The sequence below is a fragment of the Artibeus jamaicensis genome, unplaced genomic scaffold (assembly GCF_021234435.1).
Source record: "Artibeus jamaicensis isolate MK-2021 breed Jamaican fruit bat unplaced genomic scaffold, CSHL_Jam_final contig_465, whole genome shotgun sequence".
NCBI classification, from domain to species: Eukaryota; Metazoa; Chordata; class Mammalia; order Chiroptera; family Phyllostomidae; genus Artibeus; species Artibeus jamaicensis.
In genome coordinates, this window is record NW_026521843.1 from 20,082,028 (window position 1) to 20,097,377 (window position 15,350).

The following is a 15,350-nucleotide window of genomic DNA, read 5'->3' on the forward strand; positions in this document are numbered from 1 at the left end:
TCTTGAATAGGGTAATCACCAGTATAAACTTTTACATTATTTTAACCCTGTAGTACGTAGAAGAGAAAGGTCAGGGATAAGAATCTTATCTCTGGGGAGTATTTTGAAGAGAGCTGTCACAACATTTTCTAAATTTAAAGAATAAATTTTTCTAGAAATTCTTATACCTCAAAATATTATCTGAAGGCAGGATTAATTTTTACAAAGGAATTTATTAAGCAATCTAGTCCCACTTAGTAACTAAGGTCATGCATCTAGATCACCTGCATGCAGAGGTAATAGATTCTGGATTGTTCAGAAGGGTAGATTTTATTTTTGGTAAAATAAAATTTTAAAAAATAATGGGCAATTAAAAATCATAAAGTGTAAAAGACCAATTAAGTGGTATTAAATTAAATTTAATAATGCAAGGCAATGCTATCTTAAATGCCAAACTCATACTTATGTCCTAAATAAATTAAGAAATAAGAGGAAGAAGTAGTAGGTTAATTAAAATTAGTGCATTTTCTATGCTGGCAAACCAGATAGCCTGTTGGGCTAATAAAGTAGAGGCTGGCAGTTATTTAAGCCACAATAGTCAAAGCAGGTGGGCCTCTAGACATGCCCTCAACAGACTTTAGATTTGAAAGTTTTATACTGGGCCACAGAACATTTTTTTCAAAATATTAGTATCACATGATTAGTGTTTCTGTAAATTAAATATTAATTGTATAACATTCTGACTATGAGAATCTGGCAAGTTACCTAATTGCTTTTCATCTTATCATCCTCATTTATGAAATAAGGATAAAAATACCATCTATCCCTTAGAATTTTTCAAAGATTAAGTTAATTAATATACAACATAAAAAATTAGTCTGACACATATTAGGCTTTTAATAAATAGAAGTTAGTGCATTTTTTAAAAAATCGCCCTTGCTTTTATATTTGTGGTATAATCCACACTGAAGATGTTTTTAGATGCAGAGCAGAGTTTAAGTCACAGCATTGTGCATATTTGAGTTTCATTTTATGGTGTTTGGGTTTATACCACCTTTACGAGCAGTTAAATAAATTACAGCTAAGTAGACCATGTCCATCTAATCAAAGAGGCAACCAAATGAGGCCCCTAGATTTCTTCCCTTTAGCCATTGTATCTATATGAAAATGATTCTTTTCAGGCTCTTTCAGAAAGCTTTTCCACTTTTGGAACATTTGTAATAAGTGGGATTTGAGCTAAGGGAAAAAAAATTAATAAGAGATCACAAAGAAAATTCACTTCAGAAAGAATCTAGGCTATTAAATGACATAGCCCCTCACAGGTAATTGGAGATGGTGGGGAATCAGGCAGGAAATAAAAAGCAAAGTTTTTTTTTTTTATAAATCAGAGACCCAAAATGAGAATTGTAATTGGAAAAGGCCTACAAGACCATGATGCCTTTTGAATTGCAAACACCAGGTTAAGAACTTATGAGAAAGATATTTTAGAAAATGTGCTCAGACAGAAAATGATCTGATGCCTTTTATTCCATTTCATCAGAGGTCCTGTGTATTCTGCTCGTCTAATCAGACAGAAGATTTTTCAACTCATTGGCCTTGCTGCTGACATTTTATCCTCTTGAAACAAAAGAATCCCACATACTGGTGAAGCAAAATGAGAAAACTCCTCTTATAGTTAGGTCTGATGTCAAGTCACACTTTGTGTTTTATTTTTTGGTTGTTGGAGGGGTTGGGGAAGAAGTGGAAGGGTGATGGTATAACCTTGGACAGAAGTTCAAAGCTGACAGCTAGGCTCAATTTTTGCCAGTGACACATGCTGTGCGACTCAAACCATAACTTGTTATTTAATCCATAGCCCCCACCACAGAGTGTATTTAAAGCAATTACTAAAAATTGCTTTCAGATGCAGCACTTTGTAAAGTACTTTTTAACTTCACATTTTCCTTCTGTAAAATGGGAATAATAGTACTTGCTAAGCTTGTGTGAGTTAAACAATGTACATGAATTGAAGTAGAGAAAGCACATGGCTTACATGGTCAGCTTTCATCAATCAGTGATAGTTCTGGTTGAAATAAAGAACAATCTGACAGTAACCAGAGAGGAGCAGGGAGAGGGATAATAGGGGAAGGGCTGTCAGGGAACACGTATAAAGGACACATGGACAAAGCCAAAGGGGGTAGGTTCGAGAGTGGGAGGTGGGGCTGAGTGGGGCAGGGGCATGTTGGGGTGAAAATGGAGACAACTTCACTTGAACAACAATAAAAAATATTCAACTGCATAACAAGATTTTTTGATACATAGAAAACTAGTATTACTTTAAATGTTAAGCCTGCCAAAAATTCATACTATTTACTATTATTTTCTTCACATGAAAATTTCCATCAATTATTATCATATGTATTAAAGATAAATAGTTTTCATTTCATTACTAGATAACTATGACAGAGGTTTAGGTAAGCATTTGAAAAGGTTAAATAGATTTGGAACAGTTTTGATCTATATTAATTATGAAAACCTAAATTAAGAAAGATATTTAATGCCAGGGAATACCTTTATCCTCTGTCTCCTCTCCTCAAAAAGTGGGATTTTGGAAGAAAATACTAAATGCAGTTTCACATATGCTGGTGAAACTTCCCAGTTAGAAGCTGTTTTTCTTCCTATCAATAAATTGGTTTCCACCCTCCAAGATTTCTATCCATGAAAAGTTATTCCAACTGTCCTTTATATTATAACACTGATTTAACTGAAATACTCACTAGACCTAATAGAATTGAATAGGAAACTACTATTAAGCATTGCGTTCATTCCTATTCCATCTTTTTAATTGTCAATATGGCCTCTAAGTGCTTTTGAGTATTAAATTAGGAAAAGCCAGGCAATCCTAAAAGTCTCCTTGTGAGGATTTTCTTTACCTATGTATTATATGAAGTGCAATTTATAACTAAGCCCTCCTGTGTTTCTTCCATGTATAGCACTTTCAGCCAGAAAAACACTGCAAGGCCATAGCTTGACCTGATACCCACTGATTACCCTGTATGGAATGATGCTTTTAACCCCATATCAGCATTAGCTCCCTGCTGCCTCTGCTTTCACTGACAGCAATATTGCTCCATAGAAAAAAGGAGGACCACGTGGGACCTTCCACATTTGTTCTTACACATTAAGTCATCCTGAATTTGTTCAGAAGCCTTTGTTGGAGGAGAAAGCTAGGAAGAGTTTTTATTTTTATTAAACTGGAAGTGCATTCTAATGTACTTCTGGTGGCTTAATGGAAAGGGATACAATTCATTGAGACTTCCTTTCACTGGTAAATTTGGATACCAGTGGGGGAACCAGTGGGGATTCCATTCTCTGGGATCAGAAGTTAGCACGCGCTCCTTTGGCCAAGAGCCACTCCCAGGGAGCAAAGCCCTTCCCATCGTGTGTGTTGGCGCTGTTCCTTTTGCTCACAACATTGACCTACTTTCTCCACATGGCCTCTAATACCTGTATTTTTCTAGCTTTAGCTACCTGAGAGACTGCTTTAAATCTTTTACGATTCTGAGTCCACAGATCCTAGAGAAAAAAAATGTATTATTTTAAAGAAAGGCTGGGTCAGGTGCCCATTTTGGGGCCCATTTCAGCTAAGGTAACCTGCTTATATAAACATATACCACCTCCCATAGGAACAATATAGATGCAATGGAGGACAGAGGGAATGCTAGGAAAATGAAGGAGGAGAACAGATGCTCTTTTGGCATTTGCCTTGTCTCATGTATTATCTTATTTCTACACACACTTCAAATTAGAATTTTCCATATACACATAGAATGGTGAACTAGGGTAGTTTGGACTGACAGGAAAGTACTCTCCCTTCCTATCACACCTCAGCTTGACCCTGTGTATTATAGTACCTTGATGAGTCAAGAGAGTGCTATCTGGGTCCTTAAATCATTCAGATTTCTCTGTTGTACATTTAAATGCAGGGTCTACTATAAGGCATTCCAACAAGTTTTCAAATACTGAGCTAATGAATTTCTAGTATTGATTCTCTGCATGCAATTTCTCTGGATCTCATTTTACCATTGATCTTATATCTTAGGTATTTGTTTATTAGTCATCATATAATCTCTGTTCATAGAACTTTTCCCATTCTGTGCTAACTGTGGTGGGGAAACCATTGTTAACCATTGAATAAACTATAAAGAGATACATACATGGGAAAAGTTAAAGACAAAATAAATCAGAAAGCTTCTACTAAAATATAGACAGATGAGCTCTGTACTAAGACTGCAGTAAAAAGCTAGCATGTACATTGGGAACCAACCCTAAATTAAAGATGTTTACTTATCTTAAGTTAGTAGGATTTATCACTAATTAGACTGAAGAGCTCTACAGAATTCAGTAAAGAATTGAAAAGTTATATTCAAATAGAACTTGCTTAAAATCTCTGAGCAACTAAATCAACTCTATTGGGTTATTTTTTCAGGTTTAGTATATTATTTTTTTTCCAGACAGAGATAACTTGAAAATCACCCACTAGCAGTTATTAAATTAATTCAACCAATAGAGTCAGTATTACTTTTTGAGGTTGAAAACTAGATACAAACCAAACAACACCCAAAATAATTTTCCCTCAATAGCAAAATAAGTTTTCTTAGCTTGTTATAAATATATCAAGGGTGATAAACCATGTTAGTTAGTTCATGAAATTACAATTTTTGGTAACTCATGAAAAACCAACAACTGATCTTTCCAGTTTTTGATATCAACTAGAAAATATAATATAAAATGGACACAATCACACTGGCAATAAAAATTTAAATTCATATAGAAATGGACTTTATCTTGAGTACAATATGGGAAAAATATAGAAATAACCAAGGGTTTAAAACAAGGTCTTAACTTTTCAAGAGATGTTCTATATTTTTAGAAGAAATGGCTTATGATTATTAATGAATCAGTTGTCCTCCAGTTAATCTGTAACTGTGTTGCAATCTGATGACACATCCAATTTCTCATTTAGATAAACTTAACAAACTTTATCTACAGTTTATATGGGAGGATAATTTATGAGTAGCTTAGCCAACCTCATATAAGAGTAAAGCAGAGGTATGTGCACTACAAAATTGATGAATATTATACAACACAGTTATACATATGGAGTGATGCTGGCTCAATAACACTGGCTCCCATGCATGCATTTATATTAGTTAACATTGTCACAATTTTTAACGTAATTGTATGCATTACTTTACAAGTAAGCCAGTATTATTCAGTATTCTTTTAGAATTTTTGACATGCAAAAAATATATATCTCATGCAACTTTAACCAGGGAAGAAATGTCCAGGCTATGTGGATATCATTTCAAGAAAGCTGGATCTGCCTTATGACACATGTTGATTTGTAACTTGCAGGTAGAAATCCCCCATCAAGTAAACTTGAACCACAAAGTCTACATTGGCAGAGAGAGAGAGAGAGAAAGAGAGAGAGAGAAATTTTATATATATGAAAGTTGGAAAAAGCACAAGGGACCTCAATGGATTTATTATATTTCAAATTCATCAGTGATGCCGATGCCAGGTTATTTTAATAATACAATATAGACATAATAATAAAGTTTCTTTTTTTAAAAAGTAATGCTTTGTGAACAAAAGGATATGCAAATTAGAGCATTGGCTCTGTTTTAAAGGCAGATCCTCCCATGAGTCTCCATTTCAGTTGAACTCACTGTTCTGAAGGACAAACAGCTGATTTATTCTCAAGTATGCCCTTTACGTTACTGAGGTTAACATGAAAGGTAGTAAATTGATAGTGTAGAACCTAGTGAAAGATTAGAATATCAATAGAAAACCCCAACTTTACTGCTGACTTTGAGATTTGGGAATGACGTTTCTCATATTATTAGAAAGCTATTGCTTTTTCAATGACAAAATTATTTGTCATGAGGGGTTGTCATCATTAGACCACATTTTGAATTGTATTGATTGCTTGCTCACATAGGAGATCTCATCATAATCATACTATAATTTTCCCCCAAATATTTTCAGCTAGACTGTGTAATGGTTTGAATATCTTTTATTCTGAGTAACAGCAAGGGAAAAATATAGCAGTATAGGAGAGTTGTGCTTTGTTTTAACATACAAAATGTAACAGTGTAAATTTAATTGTATCATCCTGGTTCTTCTATTCTATTCTGATGACCCATAAGACTTTATGACTAATCTTGGATTTATTACATAATTTATCCATGAGAAAAAATTAGCTCCTAAAAATCCAAGACTAGCTAGATTCTCTCAGCTCGGTTTTCACATTGTTAGTTGCTGACACCTCATCTGCAGGTAGGCCATGGTGTTCTCCTGTTGGGCATAAATGATTGTACAGAAAATCAATTTCAGACAAGGTCACTTTGTGACTATGATGCAGTGAGACAAGAACAATTCATAGTGTTGACTAAGTAAGGACAAAAATAACATCACTGTGAAAACCCTAAAATATCAGACACCCCCCCATTCCCAGCAAATATATAGTAGTAGTAAAGAAGACTGCTACTTTACAGCTTTAGCCTTGCTCTGGTCTTCTCCTTTCCTAAATAAGATTTATTTTTACTCCATCACAGCTACTTATTCATAGTTCCTGAGAACAACTCATTGAGACCAAAGTCTCACTTGTTACAACCCTCCCCCAAGTAACCTGACCAACACCCTAATCTTGTAATAAGTTCTAACACCCTTTCACTGAGTTGCTCTGTGGTTCCCTATGATGTGCATTTCCCTCTCTGTAGGAACAGGAAACCTAACTTATCCTACTGGTGTGGTCCTCCTGGTTATCTTCAGCATTCTATCTCTGTAGGCACCAGGAAGTTGCAGTTGCAAACAAACAAAAAATTCTAGCTATAGCATGCAAAACCACTTTTTAAAAATTATTTTTAAAAATCCAAAGAAATCTCTAATTAGAAAATATAAGCTTGTTGCTCTTTTTTTCCTATTGAGAGACTATATGGTCAAAACAGTATTTTCTAAACTTTATTTCATAAAAAATTAATGATTCTCAATTAACTATTAATTAATATTGTTTATTCACAAACTCTTCCAAAATATATAAAAAAGGAGGGACACTTTTCAACTCATTTTTATGGTACTAGTACCACATTCATATCAAAGCCAGATGAAGACATCATCAGATTAAAAAAACAACGATGGACCAATATCTCTTATAGATATAAATGTAAAAGTTCTCAAGAAAACTCTAGCAAACTACAAGAATTCTATACCATGATCAAGTGGTACATATCCACAAAAGACAAGTTTCGATTACTATCCAAAAATTAAGTAATGTAATGTTTATAGGGAAAAAACCAAAAGTCTCATGATTATCTCAATAGATACATAAAAACCCCACATTAAAAAATTCTACTCCCTTTTGTGATAACACACACACATACAGGGAACTAGAAATAGAAGCTCAACCTCAACTTCATAATGGGCACCTACTAAAATTCTACAGCTAACATAGTACTTTACAGCAAAACACAAAGATTAGGCACAAGGCATGACTGTGCAATATTTGCCACTTGAACTTAATATTGCACAGGGGATTCTAGCCAGGGCAACTGGGCAAGAAAAATAAATAGAAAGCCTTCAGATTGAAGAGAAAGAAATAAAAATAGATTTATTTGGAGATGAGAAGATCTTGTATATAGAAAAGAATTTAGTAAATAACTGTTAAAACTAATAATTTCACCAGTTTCAGGATATAGGATTATACAAATCAATTACATTTTTACACACTTGTAGTAAACAATCTAAAATCAAATTAAGAAAACAATTCTATTTACTCTAGTATTAAAAAGGATAAAATAATTAGGAATAAATTTAGCAAAATAAGTGCAAATCTTATACTCTGGAAACTAGAAAACATTGTTAAATGAATTTTAAAAGATCTAAATAAATGGATTATAGGAATTAACACTGTTGACCAAACTCTACCAATTGATCTACAAATTCACTGAAATTCCTATCAGAATTCTAAGTGATTTATTTGTATAAATTAATAAAGTTATCCTAAAATTCATATGGAATTACAAGGGACCCAGAATAGCCAAAATAGTTTTGGAAAAGAAAAAAGTAGGATGACTCAAACCTTCTGATGCCAAAACTTACTATACAGCAACAGTAACCAAAGAATGTGGTACTTACTCAAGGAGACATCTAGATTAATGGAACAGAGTTGAGAATCCATATATAAACCCATACATCTGTGCTCAACTGATTCGCAACAACAGTGCTATGACAATGAATGAGAAAGAATAGTATTTTCAACAAATTCTACCAAGATTATTGGATAGCCACATGTAAAAGAATGAAATTGCACTATTGTTTCTCACCATATGCAAAAGTTTACTCAAAATGGATAAAAGAGCTAAATATAAGAACTAAAACTATACAACCGTTAGAAGAAAAACATAGGTTAAAACTTTGTGACCTTGGATTTGCCAGAGGGTTCTTGAATATAATGTAAAGCTCAAGGAACAAAAAAATAAATATGTTAATAAAATACACATAAATTGGCTTTATCAAAATTAATAATTTTCTGCTTCAAATTTGAAGGGGAGTGTTAAAAGATGATCCATAGGAAAGAAAAAATATATGAAAATTATAGTCCTGAGAAGGGATTTTATAAATACATATATAAAGAACTCTTACAAATTAATGACAAAATAACAAATAACCCAGTTGTAAAATGAGTAAGTGATCTAAATAATCATGCACCAACAGAATTTATGAATTTATGTTTACATAATGAATAATGTAAATACAATCACACAAACATAAGTTTGGACAAAAGAAAGCCAGAGGAAGATGTCATGGTATAATTCTGTTTCCATAATATACAAACCGGACTATTTCGTATTATGGTGAGAGAAGTCAGGGCAATGGATCCTCTTTCTGGGGCAGGAACTGGAAGAAGGACTTCTCAGGGTGACTGGTGATTCCTTTTCTCTAGATGTTGGTGCTATTAGAGAGGTGTTTATGTTTTAAAAGCTTACTGAGAAGTGCATTTATAATATGTACACTTATCTGCATATATAATTTATTCAATAAGAACATTACAGATAGATGCAGAGAGATGTTTCCTAAATTTTAAGTTAGCCTTTAGAATATGAATACAGATACTTGTGTGTTTTTCAGTATGTTATTCTTTTGATTATTCATTTCTATTTTCTTATTTTAAATTTGCATTATGACTTATACTAGGAATGATTGAAGTCAGCTTTGAGACGGTAAACAAGTACAGCATGGCACAGGTGAAAGAGAAGGAAAGAAAAGTAAAGGTAAAAAATAGAAGCATATGATCACAGTTACTACCTATATTGATAGTGCTTTTTCATTTCTTTCATCAGCCTTGGCTTTTTTTTTTGTATGCCTCATTAACTATCTCTATCTTTTATTCGGCTTGGTGTATAGATACTTAATCAGGAAAATAAAGGAGCACCCTTCATCTGTTCACTGGTTGAATTTTACCTGTGTTATATTCGTCCAAGTGAAATGGAAAGGATCTCCTCTGAGAGGCTCTGGATTCTTTAGTGAGGGGAGAGGTGCTGGGCAGACATGTCACCAGTCAGCCTCCACATTCCAGCCCTTGCCATCCCACAGCCCTCTGAGCCCTCACAGCCCTTACCTGTGCTGCTGACATTGGTGTTCACTAAACACAATATTGTTACAATAAAAAAAAAAGTCTAGTTTTCCTACTACCATGCACTTGGATTTGGAGTGCTAAATTATGCTTCCTTTCTTTCCAGGCTAGGAGTACAGTTTCTGCTGCTACAACTTCAGAGCTGAGTCAGCTTGAAAAAGTTAAGGGTATGGTCAAGGCTCATCTTCAGATGACATCTATTGTTCAAATAAAAAATGAAAGAATTATAACTTAAGGCAGCTCCATCATATGGTGCATGTAAGGAGAACTCAGCTGCCATTTTTCATGAAGCTGGATTATCACTACATTCAATCTTCATTGATAGTTCTGTACTTTCCTTTCATCTCTCTGTAGGTTTTACTACTCTAAGGCAGTGACCCTATAACTTAAACAATACATAGCTTTTTTTGTTGTTAATAGTTTTGGAACCATGTTTGAATCAAATTCTTCTGTGTTTTTTGTATTTAAAAACAATTTTTTATAAAGATTTTATTTATTTATATTTAGAGGGGAAGGGAAGAAGAAAGGGAGAGAAACATCAATGTATGGTTGCCTTTCGTGCATCCCCTGCTGGGAAGCGGCCTGCAGGGAACTGGCCTGCAACCCCGGCATGTGCCCTGACTGGGAATCGAACTGCAATTGTCTGGTTTGCAGGCCTGTGCTCAATCCACTGAGCTACACCAGCCAGGGCTAAAAAATTTTTTTAACCCTATGTGCAGTCATATGCTTGGTACCATGAGAAGATTTTTATGTCCCATGCTTTTAAATACAAATTTTCATTTTCACTGGGCACCTAGTAACTGAACAAAACCTCTAAAGTATGACAGAGTTCATTATAATTCTCACTCTGCCAATACCAGCTCAGGTCGCAAGCACTGCTTTCTTTGAAAACCACATGTTAAGACAGCGTGATGGGTTTGATGCTCCATGTGATTGGCTCGGGGATTTTGCTGGTGGACCAGTAAGCCAACGTTGAAGGTTCCCTTGGTTTCAGAGTTGCTTTGTATTTGTTTGGGCTTGATTTTTATTTCTTATGATATTTTCTTCCTCTCATGACCTTCTACTTCAATCTACAGCTGTGTCAAATACATAAATAAGCCAATATCCTAGCTCTGATAAACGATTGCTCTGTGATCTGTGTGATTTGGTGATACAGATGAGACTGTTACTGTGTTTTTTTTTCAAGAGAAGTTATTATCAACATTTGACAAAGAAAAAATATTTTTATAGTTAATGTGTATATAGTTGTGACATATAAACAAGACCGAAAGGCTATTTCAATAACAGTCACTGAAAATAGACTCATCTTTGAACAGAAGAAAATAATTAAAAATACATCAATAGTGAACTTTTTTAAATGAAAAAAAAAATGACATGCTAGCTAAAATCTTTAGTTTATTCCTTTGTGGTTCAAAAAACCCTAAACATAGACTTGAGAGGCTTGGCTTATACTCGCTTTTGCCACTAATGGCAAAATATAAAATTAGCCATTTAACTCCTTTGGGCTTCAGGATCTTAATTTTTAAAAAAATTAATGGCTTTGAGTAGATGATTTTGAAAATATAATTTCTGCTCTTCTACCATTACCATTCATTCATTACCTAGTGTGCAGTGAGGTAGGCTTTACTTGTACCATCCCACTTGAAATTCCAAATGATCTTTACAAAAGTTTTCCTGGCACCTGCACTTTAGAGGTGAGTAAACGGTGACAGAGACAAGACAAACATCTTACTTAGGGTAACCCAGCTAGGCAGTGACAGAGCCCAAAACCCTACTGATTCTCCGGGCTCCAGAGTCCTCTGTGGTTCCTCTGCATAATGTAGTCCCACTTTTTGACAGGCAATATTCTTTCTCCTTTAAATACATACATTCTGGAGCCAGCCTGCAGAGACAAATCCTAGCTATGTCCCTGACCTACTATGCGACACTTAACAAGTCATTGCACCCCAGTATCCCATTCTCATCGTCTATGAAAGGGGATTATAATTGCTCCTGCTTTGTAAGATTGTTGTGAGGTTTAAAAAAGTCGTTATACTAAAGCACTGAGGACAATGCCTGATGTAACAAGCATTCCTTCAGTGTTGCCCACTGCTATTCTGATTCTCAGGCTTACTCTCATGTCCCAGAGAGTTCCACGGGGTTAAAATCCACTCCCGTAGAGACATGACTGGATTGCATCAAATACACCTCTGTTCACTACTGTTCACCTTTCGTGACACAATCGTCCAGTTCTTATTTTAAGTTGGAAGTCTGTAAATCAAATAGAATTTCATTTGTCCCATAATAGCCTTGCAAGCTTGATTTAAAAATTAGAATGAAAAATCTCTTCATGGTATACATGATCTAGGACTTTTAACTCCTATCAATTACATGGCAGTATCCATGGTCATGGTGAGCCATTTATGAGTAGACATTAAATTGTGTGGCACCATATTGTAACTGAACAAAAAATGGAAGTTTGCCTGCCAGTTACCACTAAAGCCAAACTCATGAGGCAGTTGCTCATGCAAAAGGAAAGAGGTTTTTATTCAGGTGCTGTGTGACTTGGGAGAATGGCGGACTCACATCTGCAAGCCCATCACCTCAGCAAAACCAAGACAAAATTCAGTGTCCAGAGATCCTACTCCAATTTAATGAACAGTCCTTAGGAACCTGCAGGCAGCTGTTGAGCTGTTACAGTCCCCAGCCAGGTAGCTCAGTTTTTTCCTGGCTGTTGTTCATTTGAGGCTTCCTCCTGGAGCCTGTGTGTAGAGCCCACACAGCCATGGGTCATGTAACTGCTAGGACCACAAAGTCACATGCTTCTGGCATAGCGTGTGAATGCACCACTGAGTGCATCACCAGGTAGATAAGAAAAGAGTGAATGGCTCCTTCCTGTAGATCATTGTCATGTTGCCTTAGCAGGAGGGAGAACAGGTGAGTGTACCATGTGAGTGCAGGTCAAAAGCCAAAGAGAGCCAAAGGCTTCTTTGTCCCTCTGAAATGGTATGAGCTGGAGTGTGTGATGGACCTGGCGCTTTCTCAAAATGACCAGTTAAGTTCCCAAACTTTGGCATACTTCATATGGGTCCCTCTCCCAACCAGTTCCTTTTTCCCCAGGCTATACTGACAGACCTCTTTAGTCAAGCACCTCCCTCAGGGCTATTTTGACTTCTGTGAAGCACCTACTTGCCATCCCTGGCCCCACCCCCAATCTGATAAGGCGGTGGGGGCTTTTTCTCTATCCAATTATCTTGTGGCTTTTACACACTCAGTTTATGAACCTCCCCCTGCCACCATCTTGCCAGATGGGGAGATTTCCTAGCACTTCAACTGACTGCTTTATGGTAACAATATGATGAGACCAATTCAAGGCAGAGTTTGCAGAGCAGGCCCATGTGTGCACAGGCAGTTTGTAGAGTATGCCCAGAACACCTGTGTGCCAGTCCTAACTCTGTAGATTCTTCCTAATAAAAAATTGTACGCAGTTAAATTTTCTTATCTGTAAGTTAAACATAATGTCTAGTCTCCTATTGGGGCTACTTTGAGGATGGAATATATTAACACCTATATACAGTGTTCCGTAAAATGCAAATTTCTTTTCAAAACTAATATACATGTTAATAAAACATTCTTTTTTAAATAAAACTTTGCTGTAATTCAGTCTGATTTTACAATGGCCTTTCATACCATACAGTTTCTGATTTTGGGTGCTTATATTGCTGTGATCGTCTGCTATAAGGGATCAAATACGCTAATGTTTCCAGGGTTACACAAATTGTCTTCTCCAAGGGAGTTATCTCAAGGACCCACTAGAAGGAGGGCATAGGGGAGTCATTTCACAAATTGCATTATTTTCACATCCTAGTTATTTAAAAATGTGTAATGCACTTAGGATGATGCAATGAGACCCAGTAGTCTGTCTTTCCTTTGCTCGCTGAGCAGCTCAGAAGAGGGTATTAATAGGCTGCCACTCTGAGGAGCAACTCTATGAGGCAGAATTTCCTCCTTAGCAGTCTGTGTCCAGCATGTAGATTGTGATTTCCAGTTTACACACTTGCCCACAGCCTAACCCAGTGTAGCTAGGATCACAGGATTGGATTTTCAAGTAGAGCAAGCTGTACCAGCTATACTGCAAACCTGCAACTGTAGGGCACTTTCTCTTATTTTTTTATTGTATTTTTCTCTTCTATTACCATTGATCACTTTCTCTTGACTGTGTGCCCAACCAAGGCTTAAAGTTCATGATTTCTTTTTCCGTTTCTCTGGTATACTTGTTTTGAGGTTTATTTTTCTGAATCATATTCCTTGATCTTAGCCCTTCAGTTCTCCTAGCTATTTTTTCAGCATTGTACATTAAAACAAATTAGTTTGCCAAAACTGGTTGAGTGATTACAGACAATTCTGCCACACTTTCTTTTCGATGGTGATATCTAAAGGGACTTCAGGACTTATTAAACTTTATGCCTAGGAACCAATACAAAACTTAGGAAACCAAAGAGATCCCAGGATATGCTGACTCTATTTTTTTTTCTCCCATGGGGTTAGATGAAGATTTTGTGAAGACAGAAAAGAATTAGTGACCATAGGACTGCAAATTAGTTATTATTGCAGCAGATTTGTATCTCCTTTTCACTGTATCTGAATATAGAATGCATAGCAATCACTAAGCCTGAAGCCCATGCTAGAGGATTTTTTTCTTTTAAATATGTTTAGACACATATCATGTAGAATTTGAAGGTCATTTAAGGTCAAGGCTTACGTGTTTGTACATTGTGGCCTCTCTTTTTCTGTCTTTCTTGGATATATATAGACTTGTCTGAATTTTATTTGGTTGACTTTTTTCTGACTGTCCCTGTTTTTAACAATTTAGTATTAGTGATTTTTTTTAAAAGAAGCCCTGAGTAAAAATTTAAAAGCAGGATATACTGAGAAGCATAAAACCATCAAATGCTTATACCATGGACCAAATATAATTACATAGCTTGGGATAAAGCCAGAAATTTGATATTGGAATTTTAATGTCAAGTGGCAAGAGATTTCCATCTACTTTCGTTTGAAAAGTTCATGGGTATATGTCAATCATCTTAGCTGTTTTTGGAAATAGCACCACAGTGGCTCAATTTTTTCCAATTAATTCTTCTCCATCATTATACTCTCACTATTATTCTGCTGCCAATATGTTCTTCAAAATCTGGGTAAGACCTCTATTCAAGACCTGTTTCTTGCTTCTCTGAGCATATGTGAAAGAAGGGATGTACCTTTGTAGTTTATTTGGATTTGAATCTAATATGATAACAACATGCTTCTAATTGTTGAATATTTCAAGAGAAAGTTAAGTACACATTTTTTGGAATGAAAAAAGTTTTGTTGACTATTAAATTTTTAAAGCTAGTTTCGAGGTAGCATCTTGTGCAATCAAAGGTGTTGCCTAATTTTTTATCTGAGTCATTTTATCCCTACATGGTTTTGGAAAATTAGCAAGACCTATTGGAGGGATTATGTGTCTAAAAATTACACATAGATAATATATTAATGCAATTTAGTGTTTATATAGTTCTAATGCATATTCTATTGAGTTTATAAAATTTATTAAAATACTACCTTGTAAGAAGTCAGTAAGTAATGGCATTTGGTTTAAAAAATGCACATTTGATCTGGTAAACATTAAAATGAGCCATTATTAGTTTGACTGTCCTGAGTAGCAATATGCAAA